The sequence below is a fragment of the Anabrus simplex genome, chromosome 2 (assembly GCF_040414725.1).
Source record: "Anabrus simplex isolate iqAnaSimp1 chromosome 2, ASM4041472v1, whole genome shotgun sequence".
In the NCBI taxonomy this organism is placed as follows: domain Eukaryota; kingdom Metazoa; phylum Arthropoda; class Insecta; order Orthoptera; family Tettigoniidae; genus Anabrus; species Anabrus simplex.
The window spans coordinates 844,206,540-844,221,299 of NC_090266.1; the positions used below are offsets into that span (position 1 = coordinate 844,206,540).

The 14,760-nt window shown below is 40.3% G+C and overlaps 1 protein-coding gene across 1 annotated transcript in view; it reads left to right on the top strand.

Moving 5' to 3' along the window:
- LOC136863709 (cell adhesion molecule Dscam2) overlaps positions 1 to 14,760 on the top strand; it is a 1,676,531-nt gene that overhangs the window by 682,467 nt on the left and 979,304 nt on the right. The gene's annotated exons all lie outside the window — the stretch shown is intronic.

The following is a 14,760-nucleotide window of genomic DNA, read 5'->3' on the forward strand; positions in this document are numbered from 1 at the left end:
AAATTCTTAAATAATTATGTAGTGCAGTCGAACGTTAAAACATTTTTCTATGATTGATAACTGTACGAATAGTGTTGACCTTATGTAATCCTTTTCTCCTTAGTTATCTATATATATAAAATAAGAGTTTTGTCTGTACATTGCTCAGAATTTGAAAAGAATGGTATTTCTGTATCGGTCATGTCCATAGTAACATGGAAATGCACTTTTTATTTTTCCGTAATTTTTGTCTGTCTGTCTGTCTGTCTGTCTGTCTGTCTGTCTGTCTGTCTGTCTGTCTGTCTGTCTGTCTGTCTGTCTGTCTGTCTGTCTGTCTGTCTGTCTGTCTGTCTGTCTGTCTGTCTGTCTGTCTGTCTGTCTGTCTGTCTGTCTGTCTGTCTGTAGACGCATCACGACGAAACGGCTGAAGATAATTGAATGAAAATCGGTATGTGAAGTCGGGGGATGAGCCACTACAATCTAGGCAGTAAATCATTTTGCTCACGCTGAGTGAAATGGTAGTTTAAGGGAAGGCCTAAAATTGAATTCTCAGATATTTATATGATTAGTGGTCCTATCGATAAATACTACATAACTGAATTTATATAGAATTAAATTTCCGATCATTTATGTCATACACTGTTACCGTACCGGCTTTGATAACACAGATATTCATGAATTTGTATTTATGTTGCCAAGTTCGTATTAACTCCGAGCCACGAGGAAATGAGTTAACAGAAAATGAAAGTCGGTATAGAGAGTCAGGGAATAAGAAACTACAGTCTACGTTACAAACAATTTTATTCGCCCTGAATGGAATTGTAGTTTAGGGGAAGGCGCCTAAAATTTAATTTTTAAAATCTATGTTATTGATCCTATCGGAAAGTACTACATAACAAAAGTTATAGAGAATAAATTTCTGACCATTTATGTTTTATTCAATTTACCTTATCGACTATGATAAGAGTGGTATTTCAGAGTCGGAAGGAAACTACAGTAAATGTGAAGGCCTACAATATTAAAAGCGCATAACATTGATCAACAATAACATTACATTGACCATTGTTTGTGGAGATGTTCTTTGTCTCTTATGGTGCCGCTCAACTCCAGTACATGGGATTACTGCTGTGTACCGATTATAACAGCCTGACTGAATATTGGCGGGAAATAGCTGGGGAGTTAGAAAACTTTCTTCCTTAGCACGTCATTCCTATGGTTCATACATTTTCTGATACCGTACTGCTGGTATGTAACTCACTGGTTCATCATAATATTCCAGCTATTCGATCCCTTCTCAAACGCGCTGTTCTAAATGAGCAGTGTGCACTCTTAAGGCAGAGGCTCATTTTGTAGTAGTAGTCGTAGTAGTTGTAGTAGTAGTAGTAGTAGTAGTACCTGGTCTAGAATTCCAATTTAGGCATATTCCAAATTAAAGCACCACAATACACTAAATAACTGAAAATTCAACCCTAAAAAGAGCTTCTTCCTCTTCACTTCTATTAAATTCTACATTCATTTTATTCAAAATTAGTATTGAAGAGGGGGTTTCTCCTCTGGCAAGTCAGATAGATTCTTCCGCCACCAATATAGTGAATTGAGATTATCCGACTCATCGGGTACTCCTAGGAAACAGATTAGTAAAAGGGCATAGTTTTTGCCCTGGGTATCTGTACTATTCGAACCCCCCACTCCGAAAAAGGACTAAGAGTGTTCACGGATCACGGCTGTCTGCAGCCTGGTCGTTCCAGCTCTGGACCTTTGGACTGTTAGATCGGCAGCGTAGTACTGTTCGTTAAAAGTGAGAAAATGTGTGGTTTTTCATTTGATCGAGTATTTCATGTGAAATCATTGCTTTTACTCGCGCCATTCCTACTGACGTTATTATAATGACCTACTCATTTCAGTTGGGAAAACCACTAAGACAGTCTTTCTGAGGATGTAAAAAGGTAGGTGGAGAGTGAGTGTCTACCATTATAATGCAATTCTCCAACCTGATTGTGACTGTTGTTAGACAAGCGGGCTTACCATTACAATGAAAATTCCCAAACGCAGTCTTCATATGAGAAAATACGTTTGGTGATTTCTCCGTCGCGTTTCCTGGGTAACGGGGCCGATGACCTTCGATGTTAGGCCCCTTTAAACAACAAGCATCATCATCATCATCATTTCCTGGGTAACGTTAAAAGCTGTGTAATTTAAGACCGTCTTGCTCGCAACGTGTACTCTACCTAACCTACAATTCTATATACAATGTGGAATTCCGTAGCGAAGCACGGGTACATCAGCTAGTCAGTGATAAAAATAAAATGGGGAGGACTCCATGCGTGCCCTGATAGAAACAAGAAGAAAGAATAACCAAACTGTGTATGTTCCGAATCAGTAGGTCACATGAATTAGGATGTGTAAGGTCACCGGCAAGGTCTTCATATACGACTTAAAGAAAGTAGTGCAGAAGCAAAACTGGATGCACGATACCAATAAAGATAAGGTGATGTGTAGTAAAGTACGGGGAATTTCTGTCTTAGAAAGTCGACCATACGAAGTGCGCTTCATGTACATTAACGAGGGAAAAGAGCAGTGAAATATGTGACCAGAAGAGATCTAGAGGAAGACAGTCATCATCCTGGACATTCTTGAACAGGTGTATCATGGGTTTCTGGAGATCAACAAGCAGAAGTTGAAGGACCTGTTGTTTTTATGTGATACCAAATGCATCTCTACTGCCTAACACTTTTATCAAAGCTTGGTTTCAAGACAAACTGGTACACCAGGACACAGTGACAGTTATGCATCAAGTGCTGAAGAATTAGCCTGCTTTTGTGAAAAAGTGGACGTCGACATCTGACAGTGCTTTTATCACATGTGAAACAGGAAACTGATATAGCACTATGTACGATCAAAATACTTAGCACATATTTCCAGAAAAAAACATTGTAAGTCCACTAAGTTCGTTTTGAAAATTATTAGAGCCAATGCTTGCAGACTATTTAAATCCCTTCATTTGTAAATGTTCATCTGTGAAGTTTAAATAAAATTCTAATTTAACTGGATTTACTGTGTATATTTAAACTTCTTTTGCTCCTCCTGTACATTTGTCAGTTTGAAGTAACGGTGTTCATACTTGTAGACGTCGATGTCTGGAGAATGGTTTATTAAGTAGGAAAATGATCCCATATATTTGTAAATTACTTACTAAAACGGAGCTCAGAGTGGCTGTCCCTTAATAGAAGATATCTTATCTTCTCCATGTACATTCCAAATCCTTCGGTTAATCTTGTCAAGGTACATGATTTTTGACAATACAAATCAAGTAATAGCTTACCTGCAACCTTGTCCACTCATTCAACACTTTTACCAATTTTATGATGCCGTTGTTGCCAGGTGCGAACTGTTGTCTGCTGTCCAGAAGTTTGCTTAATGATTACGCACTTATAGGTAGACGAGTTAAACTGAATCAGGGAATCACCGCAAACCACTTCAGTCTTTTAGGAACTGCCATCCTGCTGAAGCAATGCCTAGTCCTGCAGTGGTCAGTACGATTCATAAGTTGCCTGCCATGGTATACCTAGTATTTTGAAGGAACTGTTAGTTCACGACAGGGGAAAAACGTATTATACCCATATGATTGAATTAGTAGTAATATGCTATGGAGACATGCATTGCAGTTAGCAATTTTTTTTCAGTATTTGATTGTGTGGCACTTCAAAATTTAACTCATTCTTTCTTACAAGCTAAAAGGACCGTTAAGGATTATTTTTGCAACTTTTAAATGCAATGCCAAATAAACAAAGCCTACTATTCCTTCTTTATTAAAAGAGTAAATGGTTCATGAAAAGAATATTTTGTATTCAAATAAAGCATTAAACGGTGCCTTCAATTTATACCAGGCCTGTGTGTTTATGTTATTGTGTCTTACGTCCTATTTACGGGTATCAGGTATTCCGGGATGTCGGATATTTGTCCCACAGGAGTTTCTAACGTGCTGACATGAGGCTGACCGATCCGACCATGTTCAGAAACATCACCAATCTGAGTTAGGGTTAAGTACCCATGCTTGGGCTCAGATCAGTCTGTGTGTTCTCAGGTCGGTAATTTTCCTCGGTTCATTTGCCTTTACACATGCGCGTATCAAAATGAACTCAACGAAAATTGGCCTGATGGACTGTACGTATATCAATATAGGGCTGGGAGGCGTGACCAGTGTTAAGGGAAATAATGGATAGGAAGAGCATTCTTACATTCGCGGTTTTGGCATACGAATGACGATATAACTTTACAGAAACCCTCGTTGAAAAATGCTTCTATAATTTGATTTGCAAAGAAAATATGATTAACTTCTAGTTCAAATTTCACTTATGAAAGGGAAAATGAGAGATTAATGTCTACTAAATGCTAGAGACCAATATTTTGAGCCCCAGATTTCCAATAAGACGTCACGGATGATTGGTTCAGACCTAGATCACTGAGACTGTCGGTGTCTTATCTTGCGTGTAGTTTTTCCTCTAGTTTATCATAACCACTTCAATATTTGAACGCTAAAGTGCACAAGGAGGATGCTCAATGAAATCATCTCTTCAAGCCATTGAGTTCATCTCAGTGGCAGGTGATTAGACGCCAGCCAAGCATCGTAGTATCCTGGCTTCAGTCTCGGTGACGGAATACTATCATATCTTCATGGGGCAAAGCAAAGATTGGAGGGCTTCCCTCCGGAATTTCCAGCTTCTTCTGCTTACAATAATTCCGATAATGGTCGATTAACATATACTCATGGAAGATAAGTAGATCAGTTGGATTCTCTTCACCAGGAATGTGCCTCCAACCTTAGTTTTGCCTGCCAGCACGTTACTACAGTCTATCTATATTCTCCCAGTAGGTCTTTGAAGTGATCTATTTATTTCGCTTACTCACTTTTGTCGATATCCATTTTAAAAATATGAGTGTACTGTAGATGATGCATACCATCTTCCATTAAAGTCAGCACACTATACCAAATGTTTTAGGGGATGTCATGGAGATATCACGTGAATTACGTAAGATGCCAGTAGATACTTGCAGGCGCTCCACTCCACGCTCCTATCGCAAGGAGAAACAGTGCTTGTCATTTGCCAAACCTTGTAGTGTTCCTGTCTTGTTGCTCCCGGCTGACAGCACCTCTTGCCACACGTCTGCAGTAGACGTGTTATTTGAATATGAAACCACGATGAGCCCAGTAAATGACGGAGGTTTAGCACTAGGCTCCTCACACAGATTCGTGGGATACTGACATTTGCTGCTTGTCATAACCAGGCCAGAATACATGTTGTTTGGGATTAGAATTAACTCTCTGTTAATGCTAATCAATATACCTTGCATACAATTACCCGCTGAAGGGGATAGCAATGTAATTTATGTTATTATTATTATTATTATTATTATTATTATTATTATTTCTTCGTTAAGCCCAACTGAGGAGAGCGATTGAACTTATTTAGCTGCCGTCGTTGCCCTTTTCCTCCCCACAAATCTCTTCATCTTCTCGCTGTGGGTTTTCTTGCGATCTTTTGACCAAGTTTTGTTGGTGGTAGTGCTTGGATGATGTTTAAAGTGGTGATTTTCGAATAATTTTCTGAACGTAGATCTTTCTAACACAATTTCACCTGTGATGCCTATTTCCTGAAGATCTTTTCCAAATTCAAGCAGCCAAACTTTTTTTTACTTTTATTGATAGGGCTAGGTTCAGAATTTTTTGGTCAATCTCTGGTTACTCATTCTGAGAATATGTCCATAACATTTCAAACGTCTTTCAAATGTCCGAGATTTTCTCTGATGGGGGGACATCAGCAATGGTTAAGTCCCCAATCACGATGAAACTTGGAAAACACATTGAGGTACACGTAAAAAAATATTAGCATCAATTTTGGGTGCCGACATTCATTAGGGGGTTTACTAAGGGGCCTAAAAGTTGCGACATTTCAATTTTCACGCGAACAGAGTTGAATACCTGCTGGCCAATGCTAAGTCTGCCTCGTGCCACACCTATGCACCTCCTCCCCTCACCCCTCCTTTTGGTTCCCCTCCGTACGTTTCCATCCTCCCCGCGCCTGCCCGTCTGCTTAGCTGCTGTTCTATATGAATAATGGAAAATTGAAAAACTTAACTTTCCAATAGTTTATACCTGACTGCAAAACCCAGAGTTAATATAAGTGTATGAGTATTTTTGACAAGTCTATCAAATTATAGGCCAGAAATAATTAACACTGTGCTGCAACTGTGAAAATATTATTTGTTTATAAATTTACAAGAAATGAACTAATCAGTTAAACTTTTGTGTGGTTCTATATCTTATTTATATATACTTGTGTTTTAAATTTGGTTCTGATAAATGGTAAATTATAGAAGTTCCCAATTTCAGTCATGATTCCGTTTAATACATCATCAGCATGATAGTACGTACTCCCTCATAATATTTAACAAATGCATTCTGAGACTTCCTTCTTTAAAATTCACTGGACGCAATCATTTCATGGCTTAAGTTAGAAATAAACTGACTGACAGATTAAACTTAATTTAATCACTTCTTCAAATAAAGCATATACAGTGGAAATCTTACGAAGCCAACTAAGTATCTCCATTGGTTACAAAGCACGGTCTTCATGAGTCTCTAGGATGACAATGAAGTAAATACAGCGAGAAACGAGACGACAAAATCTCTTATCACCCTGTGACGCAGTCACGTGTCGTATTTTAAGCGGAAGTAATTTGAGAGAGACAAATTGGAAGCAACAGTAATTAACTCTCAATTGAGAAGCTAGTAGTCGGATATATTTATTACCATCAGCCCCATCTCTCCTTTGAGGCTCTCTCGGAAGCAGTTTGTTTGTAATGTGGAAATTCCATTCTTTCTTGTGAATATGAACTACAGTTGAGAAAGTAGTACATTTTTAAAAGGATTCGATGCTAATAATTTAAAATTGAAAACTCACAATTTCATAGATTTCAGAACGTACGTACTTTAGAAATATGGGGTGACCTCAGAACCAACGGATATCACCAATCTGTTGACCAGTGGCACAGCATCATTTTAAGTTTTGAAGATGTTTAGTGCGCAATAGCTACGCCGATTAGGTAGTAGCTAACATTGTACTAGTTCACACATTTCAAGGGATGGTGATATTTATCACCAGCACGTGTATATACAGTATTTGCCGTACTGTGAAACCTATGGCTGTGAGTAACTAAATTAATTACAGGACTTTTAGAATACAATTTATTAAGTCATTAAGTATATTGTATACAATAGACCATGCCAAAGAAAATAAAATCATCACTGCACATACTCAGAAATAATAATGTTATTTCAATAATTTCAAATTCATTAATTTCAAATTATTTCTGCACTAAGTAAGGTGCATGAATTACCACTTTCTTAAGCTTGCTTCTACAATAAATATATTGAATGGTAGTTCGTTTTGATCTGATGACACTTAATTAAACATTTTAACTGAACAATAAAATGACTTGAAACTGTATCTTTAGCCTATGTCGATGTACAGCCACTTGGTTAGCTGACCTGATATGATATTTGTGAATATCACTTTTAAGTTTGATTTCATTTGCTTCTCCAAATGTATTAATTAGTGTATTACAGTGTATTACAAATACGTGTTTTCACAAAGGTCTTGATAATCAGTTTAACAAAACATAGTAAATAATAATAATGTTATTTGCTTTACGTCCCACTATCAACTTTTACGGTTTTCGGAGACATTGTGCCTGAATTCAGTCCCGCAGGAGTTCATTTGCGTACCAGTAAATCTACCGACACAAGGCTGACATATATGAGCATCTTCAAATACCACCGGACTGAGCCAGGATCGAACCTGCCAAGTTGGGGTCAGAAGGCAAGCGCCTCAACCGTCTGAGTCACTCAGCCCGACACAATAAAAACATAGTCTGCAATGGATAGTTACAGGGGATTTTGTTATAATGCGTAACACAATTTTCTGGGGAAGTAAAACTCCAGAAATCCTGCTGGAGTTTCTCCACTATAGAATTCAATATCTAATACTGTCATCAGGAACAGCAGCAGAACACCCTTCAGACAGTTTTCCTTCCTCGTGTAATCCAATGCTTTTCTCTAAGAGTTGTGAATACGACATGCAGCCCATTCAAAGCTCGACTAATTTGTGGTTAGGTAGTAGGATCATGGGTAGAAGAAAATTCACCTCATTCTCTTTTCTAAGCCAATTTAATATTCACTCGTGTGTTTCCCCTCATTATGTTCCAATATACCAAGCGTCTTTGAAACTACAGTCTTTCTGGGTCCAAAAGTTTCCCTTTGTAAGGTTTTCACCAGAATCTTCGCCGTTGCATCCAGTTCACTCACGGATACATCTCGTTTTCCAGGTTCTTGATTTCTCCTTCTTACCTTGTTGAACCCATCATTCGCAGGATCTCCATGCATGTTGAAAAGAAGTTCATATACAGCAGTTCATCCGTACAAGTCCCTACTGATAAATGTACATCATCGATTTTCAATTCATGACACTTCATCTTCATTTGTGCCCGTATTAGATTTGGGTCAGCTGTCTTCTGGAGGTTTAAGCTAATATGGTACCTCCCAACATTGAGATTCCATCATCTTCTTCACGTTGTAGTCTCCGGAAGATAGGTAGATCAGTTGGATTCTCTTCACCAGGAATGTTCCTCCAACATTCGACTCGACAAAAATTGCGAAATTTCCTTGGCCTGGTTTTTAACTATTATTCTCCTCAGTCCATTCCGTGCTACCCTATCAAGAACAGTAGCAGAGTCTATCCATAAACACTTTTGCGGCTTTTGTGTTGGCAACTCGCCTGCCGCATTTCATTTTGCCATTTTCACAGTTGGCAACGCACTGCCGCGTCCTTTATTATCGTCAGACAGAGCATGACGATCGGCAGCAGTAGACGCATATTGGCTGTATCTCTAAATTTATTGTACATATGTGTAAATATGTTGTGTTTATTCATTTATTCATGTGTAACAAATATGTTAAATCACCTTCTGATTGATGTGTTGTGTCTGCTCGTTTAGGGCAGTCTGGTCCTCCATCTGACTTGTCTCAAAATTGTATTTGTGCGCCTATGGAAATGAACAATGTTACGTGCGTCCGATATGTTGATTAGTCGGTCGCAACAAACACTCTTGAACTATTTCAACTTTAAGACGTTCTAATACTACAGTACAGGTGGTAGTTCCAATCTTAGCTTTGTCATTTATTTCAGGGTACGATATTTGACATTTCCAGCACAAGTTGCACCGATATTTGCTAATTATAGCCATATCTCAGGAATACCACAGCAGCATACGACAGAAAACATGCAGAGGGAGCAATTGACTGTTTTGTTTAAACAAACTCAGATTAGGAACGTACTTAATCTATCTCAAAAATTGACTTAATTTTTCCAGACGTTCATCACCCCAGCACACCTTGATCTTCCAACTTTCTTAAATTAACCGATTTCAATACAGAGGGACAGGTGAAGTGAATCTTATAGGGTCAAAGTTCTTTGAGCAGTTGACATGACCACTCTTGTAGTAATTATTCCTTGGAGTTTTACTACTCCAGTGATGTCACACACCAGGGTACATTCTGTCATATCCTACTACAGTCCCAGAACAGATGAAGGTGGAAGATACAATTCTCCGAACCCCTCAGCTCGAACTTACCCTGTCAGGCTGAGTGGCTCAGACGGTTCAGGCGCTGGCCTTTTGACCCCAACTTGACAGGTTCGATCCTGGCTCAGTCCGGTGGTATTTGAAGGTGCTCAGATACGCCTGTCTCGTGTCCGTAGATTTACTGGCATGTAAAAGAACTCCTACGGGCGTAAATTTCGGCACCTCGGCGTCTCCGAAAACCGTAAAAGTTGTTAGTGGGACGTAAAGCAAATAACATTATTCGAACTTACCCTCAGCCATTATCTTAGTAGAGGGATACCTAGTCGAGGCGGTAATGGTGTTCTCGGTTCGTTCAAACAGGCTTGGGTTCGATTCTCCCTCAGGAAGTCGAAAAATTTAAGAAATGAGATTTCTACTTCTGGAGCGGCACATTGTCATGAGGTTCACTCAGTCTACCAGGTTAATTCAAGGGGGCAAAGACGGCTTGGCATAGAACTAACTACCTTATCCCACTTAGTGGAAGTCCTTACCTTCCACTCCAGCGAGGGCGTACAAATGAATTCCAGCAACCCTTCTCCTCATCACCAAAAGTAAAACAGTTGTTCACATGAAATGTATTTTCAGTTTTCCAGCTAAATGCTTCCACTGAAAACTATACTGCTTCAAGCTGCGCTGAACAACAACTCCCAAGAGAAAAGGACTGTATGTAACATCAAACACTACCTACAGTGCCCTAAGATCTTAATTTTTTCTCCCTTATTCTTCCACCAAAGGAAACTGATTATCCCTATCTTGGGGATAAATAGAAATTTGGAGAAATGTTTGTTTTATGTTTTATACAAATTACATTACACTGGGCAAATAACATGACAGTGATTAATAGTAATTCATAATCTTTGGAGTAAAAATGTATGAGTGTAAGATTTACTATTGTTAATAATTAGCCAGCAAGGCTAAGGAATGACACTTAAGTTACACGATCTGGTTAATTTAGAATGTAATTACATTTTTGGAATATATCTGTATGATTTTTTATATTTATCCAGGTGAAATCCATAACTATTTTGTTAATGAGTTTATACAACTATAATTCAAAGATTGATAACAAGTGAAGTAGTTGCTAATTTTGTAAAATTGACATGGGAAGTTGAATGTGTGTATTATTGTATAGGCATTATTGGATGTTATGAGTAGGAGTGTAGTATAAGACGAAATGTTAACAAAATGCAAGCGATAGTTCCTTTTAAGTGAACACTCTGTGTTTTTTCACCTGCTTATCATGCAACCTTAACCCAATTCGCCTTGAGTCCCTCTCATGTCTTCTTCTAACCTAATAAGCTCACAACATATAACGTGTGATCAAAAAGTTTCCGTTGAGGGCGTTTCTGCAGAGACATGCAACTTAGCGCGACTCCGGTGCGGGTGTATAAGCACCGAAAAGTACAGTAGGCAAGGGGATTAGTGTAGCATTCGTGTAGTGCCGAGGTGCGTGCGTTAAATACGGCAACGTGAACTATGGCGGCGTTATTACCAAATGCGTCCGAACAGGACCAACGTGCTGTTATTCTCTTCTTGGCTGCCGAAGGACAAACACTGGTGGACATCCATTAGGGAATGAAGACTGTGTATGGGGCAGCATGTCTGTTGAAAACCACCGTTGTGGAATGGTGCACCAAGTTCCGTGCGGGTCGCGTTTCTACGCAAGACGCCGGTCGGTCTGGGAGACCAGCCTCATCCAGAAGGTAAGTGGGAGACACACGAGCACCCGCCATATAATCCTGATCTCCCTCCATGCGATTATCACTCCTTCGGTCCCCTCTTAGAGGTCTTTAGGGGTCGTCGCTTCCTGTCGGACGAGGATGTGCAGGACGCGATTACGAACTCCTTCACGCCGCAGGACACGGTGTTTTACAACATGGGGATATTCAACCTGGTGCGTCGGTTGAATGGGTGCCTCAGTGCTCACGGAGATTTTGCTTGCTGGCATACCGATTCAGGGCTGTACGACCGTCGAACGGAAACTTTTTGATCTCCCCTTGTATATTCAGTAACGTAACTGAAGAATTTGTGACCATAGCTGGGACAAAAAATAAATGAATAAGTAATAACTTTAGAACCCTGAATGAATTTAAGGTACGGATTTTCAATATAAGATAACAATTATGAATAATAATAATAATAATAATAATAATAATAATAATTGAGCAGTTACAAAATATTGCTCCACCGTGTGGGGCATTTTAAGATGAGCAGGTTTTGTATTGCCACAATATTAACGTCGTCTCGAAATATACATATATATTTTTTTGCTAGGGGCTTTACGTTGCACCGACACAGATAGGTCTTATGGCGACGATGGGATAGGAAAGGCCTAGGAATGGGAAGGAAACGGCCGTGGCCTTAATTAAGGTACAGCCCCAGCATTTGCCTGGTGTGAAAATGGGAAACCACGGAAAACCATCTTCAGGGCTGCCGATAGTGGGATTCGAACCTACTATCTCCCTGATGCAAGCTCACAGCCACGCGCCTCTACGCGCACGGCCAACTCGCCCGGTTCGAAATATATTAGAACTGTATTTTTGCAGATAGCCCTCCTTAAAATCGTTTATGCGTATCTACCAGGTATATGCATAAGTCTTTCCCGGTTTCACTTAGAGATGGTGCCAGCGAACAGTACGCAGCGTATGAATTTGACGTCTGACATTTACCTACCAACACACACAAGTTGACACCGCCAAACACTAGCGTCTGTGTTGTATCGTTCAATGATCATGTCGACTTTTGTGCCTGAAAAAGAACATCTGCGGCACGCATTGCTTTCCTTATTTAATCAAAAGAAAAAGGCTATGGAAAGTCATCGTTTTCTGGTAGAAAAATATGGAGAACACGCTTCATCGGTTAGAATATGTGAAACATGGTTTCGGAAATTTAAACGTGGTGATTGCAATATGAAATGCAGTATGCGCTCTGGTAGAACACAAAAGTGCGAAGACGAGCAATTGCTGGCGTTACTGGATGATGTGTCACAAGAAACAATCAGCAGATGTTTAAGAGCAATGGGGAAGATCAATTAACTCGGTAAAAGGGTTCCACACGATTTAAATGAACGGCAAATTGAAAATCGCGAAGTCACTTTCGAAATGCTGCTTCAAAGCCACGAAAGAAAGTCATTTCTGTACCGAATTGTGACGGGTGACGAAAACTGGATTTATTTGGAAACCCGAAACGGAGAAATTCGTGGCTGTCACCTGGCGAAGCCGGTCCTGCAACACCAAGGCCAAATCGCTTCGGCAAGAAGACCATGCTTTGTATCTGGTGGGACCGAAACGGTATTGTGTATTAATGCACAGCGCTATCGCCAACGAATTATTCATTTAAATCATGCATTGTTCGAAATACGACCGGAATAGGCCAGAAGATGCGGCAAAGTGATTTTCTTACATGACAATGCGCCGTCTCACACAGCAAAACCAGCGAAAGACACCTTGAAATCACTTGGATGGAACATTCTTCCACACCCGTCGTACTCTCTCGACCTGGCGCCATCCGACTATCACCTCGCCCTGAAAATGGATGGCCCTGAAGCGTCTTGCCTATACTCTGCCGTGAGCCCGGCAATGAGGGGTTCGCGGTTTCGCTTCGGCTGCCCGCCCTGTGATGCCCTGACGAGGAGGAGGGCCGCGGCGGTGAGCGCAGAAGGGTCTAGGCGTGAGCCTGCTTGGAGCAGCCGACGGTGCAGATCTTGGTGGTAGTAACAAATACTCCAGCGAGGCCCTAGAGGACTGACATGGAGAAGGGTTTCGTGTAAACAGCCGTTCTACACGAGTGAATCGATCATCTCGTAGAGCAGCACTTAAGCTCTTTCAAGGAAGGTGAAAAGTGGCTCGACAAATGGTTTGCTGCAAAAGACAAGCAGTTTTTATGGTATGGCTTTCATAATTTACTTTAAAGATGGTCAAAGTGTGTAGAAGCCGATGGCCAATATTTTGAATAAACAAAAAATGAAATTCTCTTGAAAACGACGTGTTTTCTTAACCACAAAACCCGTAAAAAACGTATGCATACACTTGGTATAACATCTTTTACTGGCATGAAGGCAAGAATTAACAGAGAATGATTTTCAAATTTTTATCCACCCATATTAAATTTGAATCGTTGTACTACCGTACTCTATATTCCTTGTATTGTAGTGATGATTAATCTGTCACTTGTGCGGAGGCCCTGGGTTTGATTCCCTTTCTGTCCAAGTATTTCAATTGTGGGTTGAAGGCTGGAACAAGTTTCAATGAGCCTCGTGAGAACAGTGTAGAAGCTGTCTGTGATATGAGAAAAAGTGGACGCTTGACCTCGTAACACTATAACACACTTGCAGGCCATTTGACTGGGCAGCAGCAGCCCTTAGCCACGTGTTTGTCTGTCTGTTTTTGTATCGTCTTTGCTCTCTTCGTAACACTGACTGACACAAGCGGGAGTAGCGGAGTGTGTCACTTCCTAGATTAGCCGTAACTTGTAACTGTAAATGAGTGGGAGGAACTTTCATGGTTCATTTTTAACACAACTCCAAAAATAGTCGTAATATGTGCGGATATGTTTTGACTCGGCTCAGTAATATTACTTACAGTATTTAACTTCCTTTCAATTGCAGTAGATGGTAACATACGTCGGAATATAGGTATTATCTCCGGAAAGAGTTCTTTAGTGATACACTGAACACCATGAAATGCCACCGATCTCATCCGGGATCGAATACGCTTCCACAGGAACAGTAAGGCAAGGCCCGCGTCACTTAGAGTGGTGGATTCATGTCTTGTACGTACCATGAATTTTCCGCACTGTAGCAGTTCCTCGTTTGTTTACTTCCAAAATCTGTCACTCGTTCTTCATCAATACCAATTCCTTCCCACGCATTGTTGCCATACGATAGAAGAACGAAAAGGCAAGCGTCTAGTTTTCCGTGACTTCTGATATCGTTATCACCGAGCCAGTTGGCCATGCGGTAAGAGGCACGCAAGTGTGAACTTGCATTCGGGAGATGGTGGGTTTGAACACACTGTCGGAAGCCCTGAACGTGGTTTTCGGTGGTTTCCCATTTTGCTGGAACAGTACCTTAATTAAGGCCACGGCCGCTTCCTTTCCACACCT